Genomic DNA, 16716 nt, shown 5'->3' with positions numbered 1-16716 from the left:
GGACAAGAACCGTCTAAGTATGACCAGATTTCCTGAAGTCGAATGGAGTTGAAAGCGTTTCAACTGAATTCCATCAGCACTTGTTGGAACGCTTTTAACCCTTATCTACTAAGTGACCAAATTTTGGTCATTAAAAACCACTTAGTTCTAAAGTTTCCACTCTAAATCGGTTCCACACATTACACCATGGTATCGCCAATGCCGCCATTCCCTACAAATGTCCAACCAAAGATTTTCGATCGGGTTTAAATCTGGGGATTTAACAGGCCACGGTAATAACTGAATTATACCATGGTGATCCTCAAACCAGTCCATTACAATCCGCGCTTTGTGGATTGAGGAATTGTCCAGGACATAAACAATTGAATTATTTCGTTCTTCTTCCGGGTAAAGTGTATTAATGCTCGGAATTAACACATCTTCCAAAACTTGCAGATAACTCCGTGCATTAAATGCAGGGCAGGGCCAGCCCAATGCATCCATCCCCAGAATCCTGCAGATATCCTCCCTGTTCTTCTGTTGGGGATGACATGTTGTGGTGCGTACCGTGTATTGTTTTGTCGCCACAATACAGTTGGCGCATCCTGAGATGACGAAAATGTTTTTTCGTCGGAAAAAATTACTTCACCCCAATTTCGATTCAAATTGTTGCGGCAAAAGTTTAGACGCGCTTCTGCCTGCTCCTGAGTCAATATGATTTTTTTGGCTGGTTTTCTCGAATGAAAGCCATTCTGGTAGTCTCCTTTTTATAGTAGATGTGGAGCAGGTTAGATTTAACTGTTGGCGGATGGTAATTGTATCGGTAAAAGGAGTCGCTTGTATAAAATTGTGAATATGGCCATCTTCTTCTTGGGTTGTTATCCGAGGTCTACCGGATCTTTGCTTTTGCAAAGGCCGGTCCGCAATTTCATGACTCCGGTTGATCCATCTTTTCACTTGCCAGCGCTAATAAATAAATAAAAATTTATGAATCAACTATTTTACCTGCTAAATGGATGTTAACTTACAGAAAGATCGCACAATCGTGAAATTTCACTAATTGAATTCCCCGCTTCATAGAGTCCCACAATGCGTCTTCTACTTCTTAATTCTACTTGTTAATTTCATCCCTTAAGACTGCTGAAGACCGTGTTTAATTTTTAGTCGTGTTTTTTAAAAACACCCTGCATACTTTTAACAGTTGAAAAAAATGTTTCAAAATATAAAGAACTCACTGCATTTTGCAATGTAAAATCCTGACGCGACCAGGTCCGACCGCGAATACAAAAAATGGTTGTCTTTAAATTCTCGGTAAATTGCGTTTAAATATAACGCCACAGCATCGATTGCCTGGCGGTATTCTACTTTCTCTTTGTCGTCAAACTTGGTGAATGGCTTACAGACGCGATGGCGATTTTTCGTGGCAGATAAAGCAACGAGATTCTATAGATTTGTCAAAATTAACACTTGGTTATGAGAGTTCAGTTTATCTACGAGTGATAACAGTTGATGCAATTTCAACTTTAATTAAAGATGGTCCTGGTACAGCAATGGTCTCGCCAAATAAGGGACGATGACATTCGACGGATTCTATTTCACAAACCTCAAATTATCTTCAGTGGAAGAGTCTGAACTTTGATTTCGTCCTACAACACTTTGCACCTCTACACTTTGGAGAATTATAGTTACGTGAAAATTGCCTTGACTCAGCTAGATTTTCAATACAATCAGCTTTTGCCAAATCCATCCTGGAATCAAAGATCTGAGAAGAACTGTAGCTAATTGTATTGATATCTCAGCTGAATCGTCAGGAGCTCCAGCATTCTTAATTTTATTACAATCCAGAAGGGCAGTCAAGAAAACTTTCCACTAAAAATTTGACCTGAACTGACCTGACCGAATTTCAGATTTTAATGTGACATGAGCCACACACATAGTCTTCTATAAAAACCATCCGGTTAGAGTCCCATTTCAAATTATATTCTATTTATGCAATTTTCAAAAAGAATTATCAAAACAATGCTTTCTTACCTTGAATTTGTAGGTACACCTTACCACCAACCTTATATTTTCTAATTGATGTTTTTTTATGAAATTTCAGAGCACACAGATGCAATTGGACATGATGATTTAGTAATAAATTAGTACAAAATTGTTAACTGACAATTAATAAAAATTAACAGATTGACATATGTGTATGGTCTCGGAAACCAAGCAAAAATTAGAACCAACGCAACGTACGTCCCGTAGATGATTTTGTTTTTCCAACTAATTAACCATCACCTTACTTTATAAAAAGAAGTCAACCTGTATATTTTGTATGAGAAAATGATAGAAAATTTGTTAATAAAATAAGCAATGCTTTTTTGAACATTACTTTATGTACGAAGGAATACATGGTATATGATTTTGCATACATAGATAAAAATCTATTTGCACTATTTGTGCAAACGTCTCAGCATTCTTTATTAAAGCATGTCGAGTTACACCTGAACTTCTCTCTTGGGAAGCGAAAACATCCAAGAGATGAAATTGTCAAAAAGAAAGAATGACAGCTTTTTGTATTTGCTTAAGCAGCGTAATGATCACATTTTTAATTTTTAAAATTGCACCTGAACTTCTCTGTTGGGTAGCGAAAAATTCCAAGGAGTGAAATTGTCAAAAAGAAAGAGTAACAGGTTTCTGTATGATCATAAACTTTATAATAATTACTTTAAGAACACTATGACATACGGTACAGTATAGCCCAATCTGCCATAAGAGTTGTCACGTCTTTCAAAGGAAAGGGCGGTAAGTGACACCGCTCCGGTGCTGTCAATGCCTTTGGCGTGCTGAGTGTCGTAGGTTAGGAGACTTGGGTGCCAAGAACTTATTTTATAGTAGCCAAGTTGCTAAATGATACGTTGAATGAGAAGGCACAAGTACAAAAAAACTTTACTAAAAGGTTAAAAAGAAATGATTAAAAATTGATATGAAATTATTATAAAAAAATTACTGTATGTTCTTAAATAGATGACATGTTAATTCACCATGTCACAGCTGTGATATATTTACACATTGTATATCGAGAAGAAAATTAAATACTGACTAAGGTTATGGTTAGGTAACAAAATGCTTTAACTTAAAGAATTTAAAAACGGAGGGGTTCAAACACAGGCGGGCGATTCTCTAAAGGAGTTAGTTGGGCACCACGACTGGTGACGTCGTTAATACGCCACGATGGCGGCAACGCGAAAAAAGATACTTGAGAAAGGGTACTTATTCCTGCCGGAAACGCTTCGTGTTCGTTCTTTTCCTCGTTCATCAAACCAAAGTCAAAAAAATTTAGTGAACTTAAACAACGGTCCTGAAGCCAATTGTTTTGTTTTTCCTCGTGGTCAGAAATAACTAGAGAAGTAACTGTAAATAACTCATGTCAAAATTCTTTTAAAAACTGTCGAGAGATTGCAGAAGGTATCTATAATCAACGCACCATTGTGAAAGGCCGTACAGTTCTCATAACATTTATTAATACCACAAATTAAGATATTATTGTAAGAAATCTAAAACTTGAGGAAAACAACTGGAAATCTTAAGAAACAATTAAATTTAAATTGTCCACATTTTGTAAAAAATGATCTATCAGAATTATGTAAAGAATTCGAAAACATATTTGCTTTAAAATCAGATAAACTTACACATAATAACTTTTACCAACAGACTTTAAAAACTACTAATAGCATAGTCAGCCAGTTTACATTAAAAACTATAGAATCCCTGCACAAAAAGAAGAAATAAATCGCCAAGTTTCAAAAATGTTAGAACGTAATATTATCGAAACATCTGTAAGTTCCTATAAATCTCCAGTTTTATTGGTTCCGAAAAAATCTGAAAATAGGTGTAAAAAATGGCGTTTGGTAGTAGATTTTCGGCAAGTTAACAAAAAATTAATTGCAGATCGTTTTTCACTACCAAGAATAAAAAACATTCTTGATCAACTTGGAAGAGCAAAATGGTTTTTAATTTTAGATTTAATGTCAGGTTTTCATCAAATTAGTTTTGAAGAAAAATCAAGAGATTTAACAAGTTTCACAGTTGAGTTGGGAGCATACCGATTTAAACGATTACCATTTGGTTTATCAGTGGGTCCAAATAATTTTCAACGAATGATGAACATTGCGTTTGCTGCAGGATCACCAGAAAAAGCATTCATGTACATGGATGATTTAATTGTTACAAGTTCTGAAAAACATGATATCAAAAATTTAAAATCTATTTTTCAAACGTGTGGAAAATTTTGCCTTAAACTGAATCCTGAAAAGTGTCAATTTTTTAGAACAGAAGTAACGTATTTAGGTCATCTTATACATGACAATGCTATTTTACTCGACCAATAGAAATTTGAAGTTATTAAAAATTACCCAATTCCAAAAAGTGCAGATGAAGTTAAAAGGTGTGTACCATTTTTAAATTATTATCGCAGATTTATGCCAAATTTTGCGTCACATTCATTTTGTTTAGATAAGTTGACGCGCAACAATACTAAGTTCAGTTGGGATGACGAATGCGAAAATGCATTTATGAAATTAAAAAACGTTTTAATTAATCCGCTTATTTTGCAATATCCACAATTTAACCGTGAATTTATAATAACAATTAATAACAATTTATTTAGATTGTCAAAATTTTTGATAAAGTAATCAAATTTGAAGAAGAATTTAGACGAAGGTCTTCACTTAGATGTAGTGGCAGCATATTTACATGAAACCAAAATATATAGAAAATTCCTTAAAAATATGGGATATAAAAATCTCGGTTAAACTTTTCGATTTACTGAAGACACATTTAATTTCAAGACCATGCAAATTCTACTCCAAAAATTGCGGTGATTTTAGTGTTATCATGATATTCTTCTTCTGCAACACCACTGATTGGAAAAATACTATTTCTTTAAAATCACACACTGACTGGATCACTTTGTTCTGTGTTCTGTTGGTGTCTACTTATACCTTATTTTAAATTTTGCGCTAAGTTTTGCCACACCTGTTGTCTTTTTATGTTTTTTCTTTTTTGCAAAGTTATTGTGCATATTTTCATATAAAAATACTCATAAACTTGTCTTGTACAACAACCAAAAGTTGTTCAGAAAATTCAGATGATTTCTTTTGCTTCTCAATAACACGCAAGTTATACTTTTTACTCTGCGCTAAAGGTTTGGATCCACGACGAGATATTCTCATGAGATTATGGTTTTACGAGTCAAAAATCGTATCAAAAAGTAGCAAAAACTATAAAATTTGTTCATTTTGCTGTGATTCCTTGTGGGGACCTTAATGCTGCATTTATTTTTGTTGAACATTTGACTAGAACGGTTAATTTTATGAGATCAGTCAACCTGACAAACTGTTTGTGCGATGTTGCCAAGACAATATTTAGACCACACTAAAATATTAGTGCACTTTTTAGTTTGATGATGGTGAATACACTATTCTTGATACCACACAGATTTTCTCGTACTAAAAATTTAGTATACTAAACTTGTGATTTCGAGAATCGGACCCTAGACCCTGATCGTGAAGCACAACAACTGTCTCCCACTTCGTCATTTTTTTTCGTTGAAGCGGATGGTCAGCTGATCATGCCTACTTGTGTAGAGGGTAACTAACCCAATCGGCAGCTCTTAACGGTCTATTTTTGCCACTTTTAAATTGAATTCTTTAGTGGTAAATAATGTTTCAATTAAAAAGACAGTTTTATTTTCATAACCTTGATACTCTTCTGAAGCAAGTATTTTTTTTATCCACAACTGATATATTATGGGGTGATAGATAATACTGTTGCTTGGAGACATCTTATGGGGTATTTAAAACACTATTGTCTTATAGAAATATTTTATAATCATTGCTATTTTTTTTACATTTACTGTGTCATCCGCGAATTGAAACGCTCTTACTGTTTTGTTATTTACTGCCGGGAAATCAGTGAATTAAGTAGAGAAGTGGCGAATTGACGGAACCTTCAGGAACTCCACCTTGGATTTCGATTGACTCGGAGAGTTCGTTTCTAACTTTGATCTTGCCTGTTCTGTTCGTCAGAAATGAGTCGATGAGGCCTGTGAATCTGTCTGTGAACTTGAGGGTCATGAGTTTCTGAATTATCCTAGCGTGCCAAACTCGGCCAAATGCCTTCTCAATGTTTAAAAAGACACCAACAACGCACTGGCCCAAGTTCAGGTATTTTGTGATGTCAGTCTGCAAAGCTACGAGAGGATTGGTGATTGATCGATTTGCCCGAAAACCAAATTGTGGGTCAGGCAGAATTCGTGACCGTTTGTTACGTTAATTTTTGTCATTCGTTCGGTTTCCTATCTGCTTGGAAGGGCGGGCTGATAGGTCGTTTTAACGCCCTTACCGATGTCTAGGTGAGCGCTAGGCATCGTAGCGTTAAGCTCACGTTCCTTCGTCTTCTCGTTAACTCCTTCGTTTCGTTAGTCATCGTCATCGTTCTTTATTTCGTTGCCACGCCGTAGTGCAGATATTAATCCTGGGCAGATCAAATATTGACTTTTAGTGCCCTTTTTGATTTGTACTTTGTGCTCGTCTTCGTTTCGCTTCTAACCTGTAATTCGAACTTAGTCTTTCTTTATTAGTTTCTCATACCATCGTGCTGAACAACTCGCTAGTAACAACTGCAGTTTCGTGGAAATCGTTAGTACCTTCCATTGTTTACATCGACTTAACCTCATTTGCATGACAGCTCTCTTTTGACAGAGCGGAGGTACTGCAGTTGGTACCATGCGCGTGAGATTCAAACGGTTAGGTTTTTCATTATACATTTTCTTCGCGCACTCTTTCTATTGGCTGTCTTAGTTTTTCGTCTTTTCGTCGTCTTCCGGGAGCCATGTTAGTCGTCTCGTAGTTGTGCCCATGACGAGTGTGGTGTTGAACACATAAATCGAAATCGTTCACCATCCAACGTGGTCTTCGTCGTTCTACCCCATCGTTAGCCCCTTTCGAAGGTTGTGGACAGAAACCCTTTTGTGCGCCACGTTGACTGCGACACCCTCGTCGTCCTAAGCCGGAAAAACCCTTTTTAAAGGTAATTAGCTACCCTTTTCGTATTTTCGTTCCACGTGGGCCATCCGCTAATTTGTCTTGACCACGTAGGGTTTTCCTGTTGTGTGGGACCAACCTTGCCACATCGTTGAATCTCATCGACGCCTTTCGACTCTCAACTCTAAGCTCGTCGATCCCTTTTACCCAGATTGAGTTCTAAGGGACTCGCACCACCAGCGAGGTTCACCAAGTCACGTCGATCGATCATCGTCGATAGCACCTAGACCAGCAAGGCTAAGTTTCCTTTCGTAACTTACTAACATTTCAACCTAGCAAATTTATCGTTACTCTCGTTTCAACTTAGTATCACTTAAATTTAAATTTAACTCAGTACCATTTCACTTTAGTCTTAACGTAGTATAATTTAACTTTTGTAACTTTTCCTTTTGTTATTAAACGCTTTAAGTAAAGAGCTTCCAGTTTCCCTCTTTACTACTGTTGTAGAAACTGGTGGCGCCCATTGTAGTTGCCACTTGCGTCTACTGAACCCAGCCCGTCTCCCTGAGCCTAGCCGCACCATTTTGTTGTTACAAATTACGTAACACGTTCACATCTGTCTCTGAGTTGAGGTAAGTATTTCGAATATTTTGCCAATTGAGCTCAGGAGCGTGATGGGACGGTATGAGTTGGGATTCTCTGTAGGCTTGCCAGGTTTCGAAAAAATTGCTATTACCACCCCGCTTTTCCAGTCCTTAGGAAAGTAGGAGGCGTCCAGACTATTGTTGAAAATCTGACATATTGCAGAAATGGACTTGGGAATTTTCTTCAGTATGAGGTTGTTCACTTGATCTGGACCTGGAGCTTTTCGTGTATTGAGGGCTGAGATTGTTGCCTTGATCTGACCTGGAGTGACCAGATCAAGCAATTCGTCTTCTTCCTGGGCGTCTTCGCGGTCTTGTTGCGACAGAAAGATGGTGGAGCTGCTCAGGCGCTTCCTGAATTTTTCTCTGAAAGCTTCTGTTCTTTTGATGTGGTTTGCGTCGGAGATGACGACGTCATTTCCGACCTTCAGGTGGTTGCGAGTTCTTGTTTTCTGGCCGGTCAAGTCTGAATTTGTGCCAGAAACTGGCGCCGTTTCGGCAGTCGAGTCCCGAACACGCTTGAATCCATTGGTTTTCTCGGTGTTTGTTGATCATTAGCCGAATATTGGTATTTAATCTGTTCCACTGGGTCTTGATGTTTGGATCCCGTGATGCTACAAATTCTCTGTAGACTTTGCGCTTTTGTCGGATTAGTGAACCGATTTCAGGTGGGAGAGGCTTTCGCGTGGGATTAATTAATTTCTCGGGGGTCGAGTCAAAGACGCATGATTGGATATGTTGAGTAAGGTCAGCGACTTGTTTGTCGATGACGTCAGGATTGCGTATGCTCCATGCAGGTGGCTGAAAACTGGTTCCAATTTGTTCGCTTAAAATATCGGATTTTAACCAACGTTGGAATTGCGGTCGAAGTTGTACCTAAATTAATTTCGGTGATTAGAGGGACGTGATCAGAAGTGACCGTGGTGCCGATGGTCGCTTTCTCGCTGCACCTGTGAGAAAATGAGTCATGCACAAGAATGTGATCGATGTTTGATGCCCCATTGTTGCTTAGAAAACTCGGTTGACAATTCCTGATGCGACAAATGGAGAGACTTTGTGTTGCGTTGAGGAGGATGCGGCCGTTGGAATTTGTGTAGGTGTCGCCGAAATCTGCATGACGCGCATTGAAGTCACCTAGAAATATCGAATTTTCGATCGATGCGACAAAAGCTAAAAAGTTAAGACTCAAGCGAGAACCAGAAGGAACGTAAATGGAAAAAACTGTTTTGTCGATGTTCACTTGGGCTGCAACGCATTCAAGATTCTGAAAATTAAGTGGCAGAGAAAGTTGTTTAAAACCGCAGACGTTCTTGACGAGAAGAGCCACTTCTCGATGACTGGGACCTGCAGGTGTCACTGACGGTCTGTGGATGGCATTGAATCCTCTGAAATTGGGAAGACTTGGTGACTTTGTTTCAGTCAAAGCGAGAATGGAGATTTTGTCAGTGACAATGAAATTTTCGACGGCTGTCGTTAGTCATCGTCATCGTTCTTTATTTCGTTGCCACGCCGTAGTGCAGATATTGATCCTGGGCAGATCAAATATTGACTTTTAGTGCCCTTTTTGATTTGTACTTTGTGCTCGTCTTCGTTTCGCTTCTAACCTGTAATTCGAACTTAGTCTTTCTTTATTAGTTTCTCATACCATCGTGCTGAACAACTCGCTAGTAACAACTGCAGTTTCGTGGAAATCGTTAGTACCTTCCATTGTTTACATCGACTTAACCTCATTTGCATGACAGCTCTCTTTTGACAGAGCGGAGGTACTGCAGTTGGTACCATGCGCGTGAGATTCAAACGGTTAGGTTTTTCATTATAGATTTTCTTCGCGCACTCTTTCTATTGGCTGTCTTAGTTTTTCGTCTTTTCGTCGTCTTCCGGGAGCCATGTTAGTCGTCTCGTAGTTGTGCCCATGACGAGTGTGGTGTTGAACACATAAATCGAAATCGTTCACCATCCAACGTGGTCTTCGTCGTTCTACCCCATCGTTAGCCCCTTTCGAAGGTTGTGGACAGAAACCCTTTTGTGCGCCACGTTGACTGCGACACCCTCGTCGTCCTAAGCCGGAAAAACCCTTTTTAAAGGTAATTAGCTACCCTTTTCGTATTTTCGTTCCACGTGGGCCATCCGCTAATTTGTCTTGACCACGTAGGGTTTTCCTGTTGTGTGGGACCAACCTTGCCACATCGTTGAATCTCATCGACGCCTTTCGACTCTCAACAAATTTAAATTTAACTCAGTACCATTTCACTTTAGTCTTAACGTAGTATAATTTGTCTTGACCACGTAGGGTTTTCCTGTTGTGTGGGACCAACCTTGCCACATCGTTGAATCTCATCGACGCCTTTCGACTCTCAACTCTAAGCTCGTCGATCCCTTTTACCCAGATTGAGTTCTAAGGGACTCGCACCACCAGCGAGGTTCACCAAGTCACGTCGATCGATCATCGTCGATAGCACCTAGACCAGCAAGGCTAAGTTTCCTTTCGTAACTTACTAACATTTCAACCTAGCAAATTTATCGTTACTCTCGTTTCAACTTAGTATCACTTAAATTTAAATTTAACTCAGTACCATTTCACTTTAGTCTTAACGTAGTATAATTTAACTTTTGTAACTTTTCCTTTTGTTATTAAACGCTTTAAGTAAAGAGCTTCCAGTTTCCCTCTTTACTACTGTTGTAGAAACTGGTGGCGCCCATTGTAGTTGCCACTTGCGTCTACTGAACCCAGCCCGTCTCCCTGAGCCTAGCCGCACCATTTTGTTGTTACAAATTACGTAACACGTTCACATCTGTCTCTGAGTTGAGGTAAGTATTTCGAATATTTTGCCAATTGAGCTCAGGAGCGTGATGGGACGGTATGAGTTGGGATTCTCTGTAGGCTTGCCAGGTTTCGAAAAAATTGCTATTACCACCCCGCTTTTCCAGTCCTTAGGAAAGTAGGAGGCGTCCAGACTATTGTTGAAAATCTGACATATTGCTGAAATGGACTTGGGAATTTTCTTCAGTATGAGGTTGTTCACTTGATCTGGACCTGGAGCTTTTCGTGTATTGAGGGCTGAGATTGTTGCCTTGATCTGACCTGGAGTGACCAGATCAAGCAATTCGTCTTCTTCCTGGGCGTCTTCGCGGTCTTGTTGCGACAGAAAGATGGTGGAGCTGCTCAGGCGCTTCCTGAATTTTTCTCTGAAAGCTTCTGTTCTTTTGATGTGGTTTGCGTCGGAGATGACGACGTCATTTCCGACCTTCAGGTGGTTGCGAGTTCTTGTTTTCTGGCCGGTCAAGTCTGAATTTGTGCCAGAAACTGGCGCCGTTTCGGCAGTCGAGTCCCGAACACGCTTGAATCCATTGGTTTTCTCGGTGTTTGTTGATCATTAGCCGAATATTGGTATTTAATCTGTTCCACTGGGTCTTGATGTTTGGATCCCGTGATGCTACAAATTCTCTGTAGACTTTGCGCTTTTGTCGGATTAGTGAACCGATTTCAGGTGGGAGAGGCTTTCGCGTGGGATTAATTAATTTCTCGGGGGTCGAGTCAAAGACGCATGATTGGATATGTTGAGTAAGGTCAGCGACTTGTTTGTCGATGACGTCAGGATTGCGTATGCTCCATGCAGGTGGCTGAAAACTGGTTCCAATTTGTTCGCTTAAAATATCGGATTTTAACCAACGTTGGAATTGCGGTCGAAGTTGTACCTAAATTAATTTCGGTGATTAGAGGGACGTGATCAGAAGTGACCGTGGTGCCGATGGTCGCTTTCTCGCTGCACCTGTGAGAAAATGAGTCATGCACAAGAATGTGATCGATGTTTGATGCCCCATTGTTGCTTAGAAAACTCGGTTGACAATTCCTGATGCGACAAATGGAGAGACTTTGTGTTGCGTTGAGGAGGATGCGGCCGTTGGAATTTGTGTAGGTGTCGCCGAAATCTGCATGACGCGCATTGAAGTCACCTAGAAATATCGAATTTTCGATCGATGCGACAAAAGCTAAAAAGTTAAGACTCAAGCGAGAACCAGAAGGAACGTAAATGGAAAAAACTGTTTTGTCGATGTTCACTTGGGCTGCAACGCATTCAAGATTCTGAAAATTAAGTGGCAGAGAAAGTTGTTTAAAACCGCAGACGTTCTTGACGAGAAGAGCCACTTCTCGATGACTGGGACCTGCAGGTGTCACTGACGGTCTGTGGATGGCATTGAATCCTCTGAAATTGGGAAGACTTGGTGACTTTGTTTCAGTCAAAGCGAGAATGGAGATTTTGTCAGTGACAATGAAATTTTCGACGGCTGTCGTTTTGCGGCGGATGCCGCAACAGTTAACGGTGGCGACCTTGACCTTTTCAGCCACACTTATTCACTGAAACGTGAAGATTGGAACCGGAGAAGTAGAAGATTACTTCCCGGTTGAAGAAAAGTTTGGCGTGTCGCTTGATGTTGTCAGCGACCAGGACTCGACGCTCTGGAAATGAGTTTACCAGGGTGTAACTCAGCATCCTGACGAGGTTGTCGATGTGGGGGACTTTTTCGGGTATTTTTGGGAGGAGGAAGGGGGGTGTCCCGCGGGTTGATCCTCTGGACCGGGGCTCCGGGGACGACCGGAGTTTGTCTGGCGCGACACCGGAGAGAGAAGGCGAGATGTTGACCGTTACAGTTTGCACAGCGAGTTTCCTCACCGACCTAAAGTGGCGAGTGGGGCGGTCATTTGCTCGGGCTCTGATCCTCCAGGCTTTCCCCACCTGGAGCCCCGCTTCGTCGCAGGTCTCGAGGACTTCTTCGTCGGTGAAGTCCCAGTCGACATCTCGCATTACGCAGGAGAGGGTTGGAGTGGTCTTTTGTGACCTGGACTTGCCCGTCTTCTGGGGTTTTCCAGTCTGGGTCACCTGACACTCTGAAAAGCCGATTTGGTCCCTGAACATTTGAAGATGTTGGGGGAGCGGGGGGACTGTGGTGGTGAAGGTGCCCTTTCCGCCTCGGAAGACGTTGAGGGAGGCCACCCTGATGGGGGATGCACGGAGGGCGATTGCCAGAGCTTTTGTAGACTGAAAAACTTCAGGTAGGTTCACAATTGTGAACCGGTTGGAACTGGATTTGTTTTGCGAAGATTGCGCCGCCTGCGGCGATTGTGGTCGCTGAACCGGATGCGATGATGTCATCGGTTCAGGAGTTGTTCGGCGGGCCGGCACGCCAGACGAATTGGCAGTCGGTTTCGCGCCTTTTTTTGCCGACGTGTTCCCTGAAACAGAAGCGACAATGGGGGAGAAAACGATTTTCGGGGGAGTGAGGATTTCGTCGATTTCTCGACGAAGGGCGAGAAGCTGGTCTTCGGCGAGACCAGTTTTCAAGAATTTGTGGCGATTACTCACCGGGCCCAAGGTGGAGTCCGACGAAGCGGAGGACCGTCCACAGGAAACGGCCGCCGCGTAGCTCCTGGTGGATGCCGGCTTCGACGGCATCTTGGAGGGGGAGGGCTGGGGCTCGGTTTCTCCGAGGAGTGGCTGAACGCTGGAGATCCTTTCGGTCTCTCCAGTCAACGAAGGGGCAGAAGATTGACGTCGTCGACGTCCTCCTCTTCTTGAAGATTTTTTGGTCGTCTCGTCGGAATTCGACGACCTGGTGCCGGAAGCTTTCTGCGGATTCGCATTTTTCCGGGTGGTTTTCGTTTTTCGCGGGTTGCTTTGCCCGAGCGACTCCCCCGCGAGAGAGGCCGCTCGGCCTGGTTTGGGGCGCAATTCGCGCATTGGCAGAATTCTTCACTCTCTGCAGCACGACCTGTCGGTTCGGCTGCCAAACTCAGAATGCTGGGCCGAGGATTCGATGCCCACTGAATTTTCTAACTTGACGAGAAGGCTCTCGTTTAGTCCGCGGTCCGCGCGTTTTCGAACGCGCAAACACTTTAACTTTGGCGCCCAGAAGAGTTCAGTTTCAGATCGATCTCAGAATCGATGGAACTGAGAACAGCGAAGAAGAAAACAACGGGGAGCCGGCCGCCCCCGGCGGCGGCGTCCTCCAGCAGAGTGACTAGTGTATCAACCGTGAAATCAAAACCCAACGAAAAACCCAAATCCACCCCAAATCAAAACCCCAAATTCCCACCAAACCCCATTTCTCCCCCGCCTACAACATCAACACAAGCACCGCCACTAATGTCTTTGACTTTTCAGGATTTCATCGACACCGACATCCGAACGACAACTCCAACACCAAGCCCAACTTTCTCCAAATCCACAACAAATCCAAGAACACCAAGTCCAACTTTTTCCCAATCCTCTGATGACACAATCAAAACCCAAGAACCCCCATCATTCAAATACACCATTAAAGGTATCCCAGACCCAATTTCCACACAAAAAACTTCTACACCCACCTAACCACACAACTCATGATCACCCACATTGAAGTCCTTAAAGTTAATTACAATAAAACCGCTCTCCTAATCCTGTCCAACCCATTACCCTCAAACTTCACTACCCAAACTAATCTTCTTTACAGAAATGCCCAAATCAGCGTCCACAAAATTGGAACAAAAAACACCATCCAAACTCCAAGGAAACTCCCGACCTTCTCCGCAGTGATCAAAGGAGTCGAATTGGACATCACCAAAGAAGACATCCTGGAAGAAATCCAAAATTCTCCCCTCAAACTCCAAATCGAAGAACTCTGGAGGATCAAATCCAGAAGAACGGACAAGATGACCCCACTCTTCCGCATTTTCACCTCAGACTCCTTCACACTGGACCACCTCCTCAACAACGGAATCACCCTCTTCGGGAATAAGTATCACTGTGAACCATCCCACCCTCCAGCCCCAATTCCGATCACTTGTCAAAAGTGTTTCCTACCAGGCCACATCCATACCGATTGCCCTAAAGAAAAACAAGCTTGTCCAAAATACCCGAATAACCACCCATTAAAACAATGCCCACAGGAAAACCAGCCGACGTGCCCCAACTGCCAAGGACAACACCCAGCCTGGTCAAGAATGTGCCCCAAGTTCGTCCAATTTGTTCGACAAGAAATGACCGAAAAAACCCCCACCATTCCAACCAACATCACCAACACTGAAGACTCCCTTGAAGAAGGCCCTCTCGAAGAGGAAGAAGATGACCAACCGAACCCCGTGACGTCGAGGAAAATCATTGCTTTTCTCACAAAAATCCTCTTTGACCTATTCCCTTCCTACAAATCCAAAATCCAGATCGTCATGGAGGAAACTTCGCCACGAGTCTTTTCCACTCAAACAAAAATTTCCCACTCTGGAACAAGGTCCATTTTACCTTCGGGTAAAGTGACCCACTGATCCACTGATCCTAACAGTTCGGTGAGATGGCGCCCCCGGCTCCACCTCTTCCCCCTTTTCAGATCAACTTCGCCACCGCCAACACCTCGGGAATCTCCAGGAAGTTCAACGCGATAAAAAACTTTCTCTCCACAGACAACATCAAAATCCTTTCACTCACTGAGACCAAAACTCCCAATCCCATCAAATTTTCCAGATTCAACTGTTATCACCGTCCCTCTCACACCCGAAACACCCGAGGTGTCGCACTAATAATCCATGACTCCATTCCATCGCGACAACTCACAATCTCAAATCAATTATCCCATCTAGAACTCATCGCAGCCACAATCCACATAAATAACACCCAAATCCACATCTTTTCATACTACAATCCTCCTACCGAAATAGTATCAACAGAATTAATACAATTTGTTTCGCAGTTTCAGAACTTCATACTGATGGGAGACTTCAACGCCCGACACACCGATTTCGGCGACATAACATCTAACACAAATGGCAGAAGACTCACTTCCTTGATTGCAGACTTCCCAATTCTCCGGATCCGTAACACACTACCAACTTTCATTAACCATCTAGGAATTTCAATCATTGATCATATTTTAATTTCAGAACCCATGTCCCGAATCACCAGTGACATCTGCAAAATCGGAACTACCATCACTTCCGACCATCTTCCGCTAGTTGCACAGTTGGACACCATCCAACCACTCACAACTCCAGCAACACACATCACAATTTTTGACTACAAAAACGCAAACTGGAGGGAGTATAAAGAATTCATAGACAGACACTTACACATTGTTCCCACAGAAAACCCTCAGACCATCGAGGAGCAAGCAGAACATCTCGCTTTAACCATCAACTCCGCCAAAGAACGTCACATCCCAGTCAAAACCATCCCCAAAAATCTCCGACCGCTTTCACCACAAATCATCTCTCTCATCAAAGAGAAAAGACGCGCCTACCGTCAATTCACAGCGACAAGAGACCCAGCGATCAAAACCATCTACAACCGCCTCAACGCACAAATCCGGAGAGACATCAATTCCTTCCGAGAAGAAAAATGGACACAAACCTGCGAGAAGTTGGACTACCGAAACGGGAAAAAATATTGGGACAAGTTCAAGATCCTGACCGGTCAAAAAACGATCCCAAATCACCATCTTCACCACAAAAACACCGTGACAACAAGCTCCCAGGAAAAAGCCAACTGTTTCGCCGACCTTCTGCAGGAAGTCCACCAACTCACGGAACATCCCACCTTCGACCAAAACTTCCTTCATCAAGTCAGAGCCAACGTCAACGTTTTCCGACGAACCGATCCAAATCCAGAAGTTCCTCTGAATGATGGTCTCCTAACTGACGAAATTTCGATTGCGGAAGTAAAGGCGACCATCAAATACCTCAACAACTCTAAAGCACCAGGACCAGATAATTTCAAAGCCATCTTACTCAAAAATCTTTCAGATCCAACTCTCACCTCTGTGACAACACTCTACAACAACTGTCTCACATCAAACTTCTTCCCCACATCGTGGAAGTCTGCAACCACAGTGATGATCCCAAAACCTGGAAAGGACCCAACAAATCCCGCATCCTACAGGCCGATCTCAGTACTCAACCTCATCGGAAAAATCTTCGAAAAGATCCTGCTCGCAAGACTCAAACACCTGCTCGCCACCAACAACATCATTCCATCACAACAGTTTGGATTCACACCCAACCGCAACACCATGAACCCTGTCCTCGAATTCCACCCAGA

General features: G+C 42.4%; 1 pseudogene; it reads left to right on the top strand.

Annotated features, from left to right (window-relative positions):
- The first annotated feature begins 13797 nt into the window (after window positions 1-13797).
- Window positions 13798-14951, top strand: LOC148169323 (uncharacterized; annotated as a pseudogene).
- The last annotated feature ends 1765 nt before the right edge of the window (window positions 14952-16716 follow it).

The sequence above is a fragment of the Gnatocerus cornutus genome, chromosome 8, assembly GCF_029298725.1.
Source record: "Gnatocerus cornutus isolate USDA-ARS CGAHR chromosome 8, icGnaCorn1.1, whole genome shotgun sequence".
Taxonomy (NCBI): Eukaryota; Metazoa; Arthropoda; class Insecta; order Coleoptera; family Tenebrionidae; genus Gnatocerus; species Gnatocerus cornutus.
This window is presented reverse-complemented; position numbering and strand designations above follow the sequence as displayed.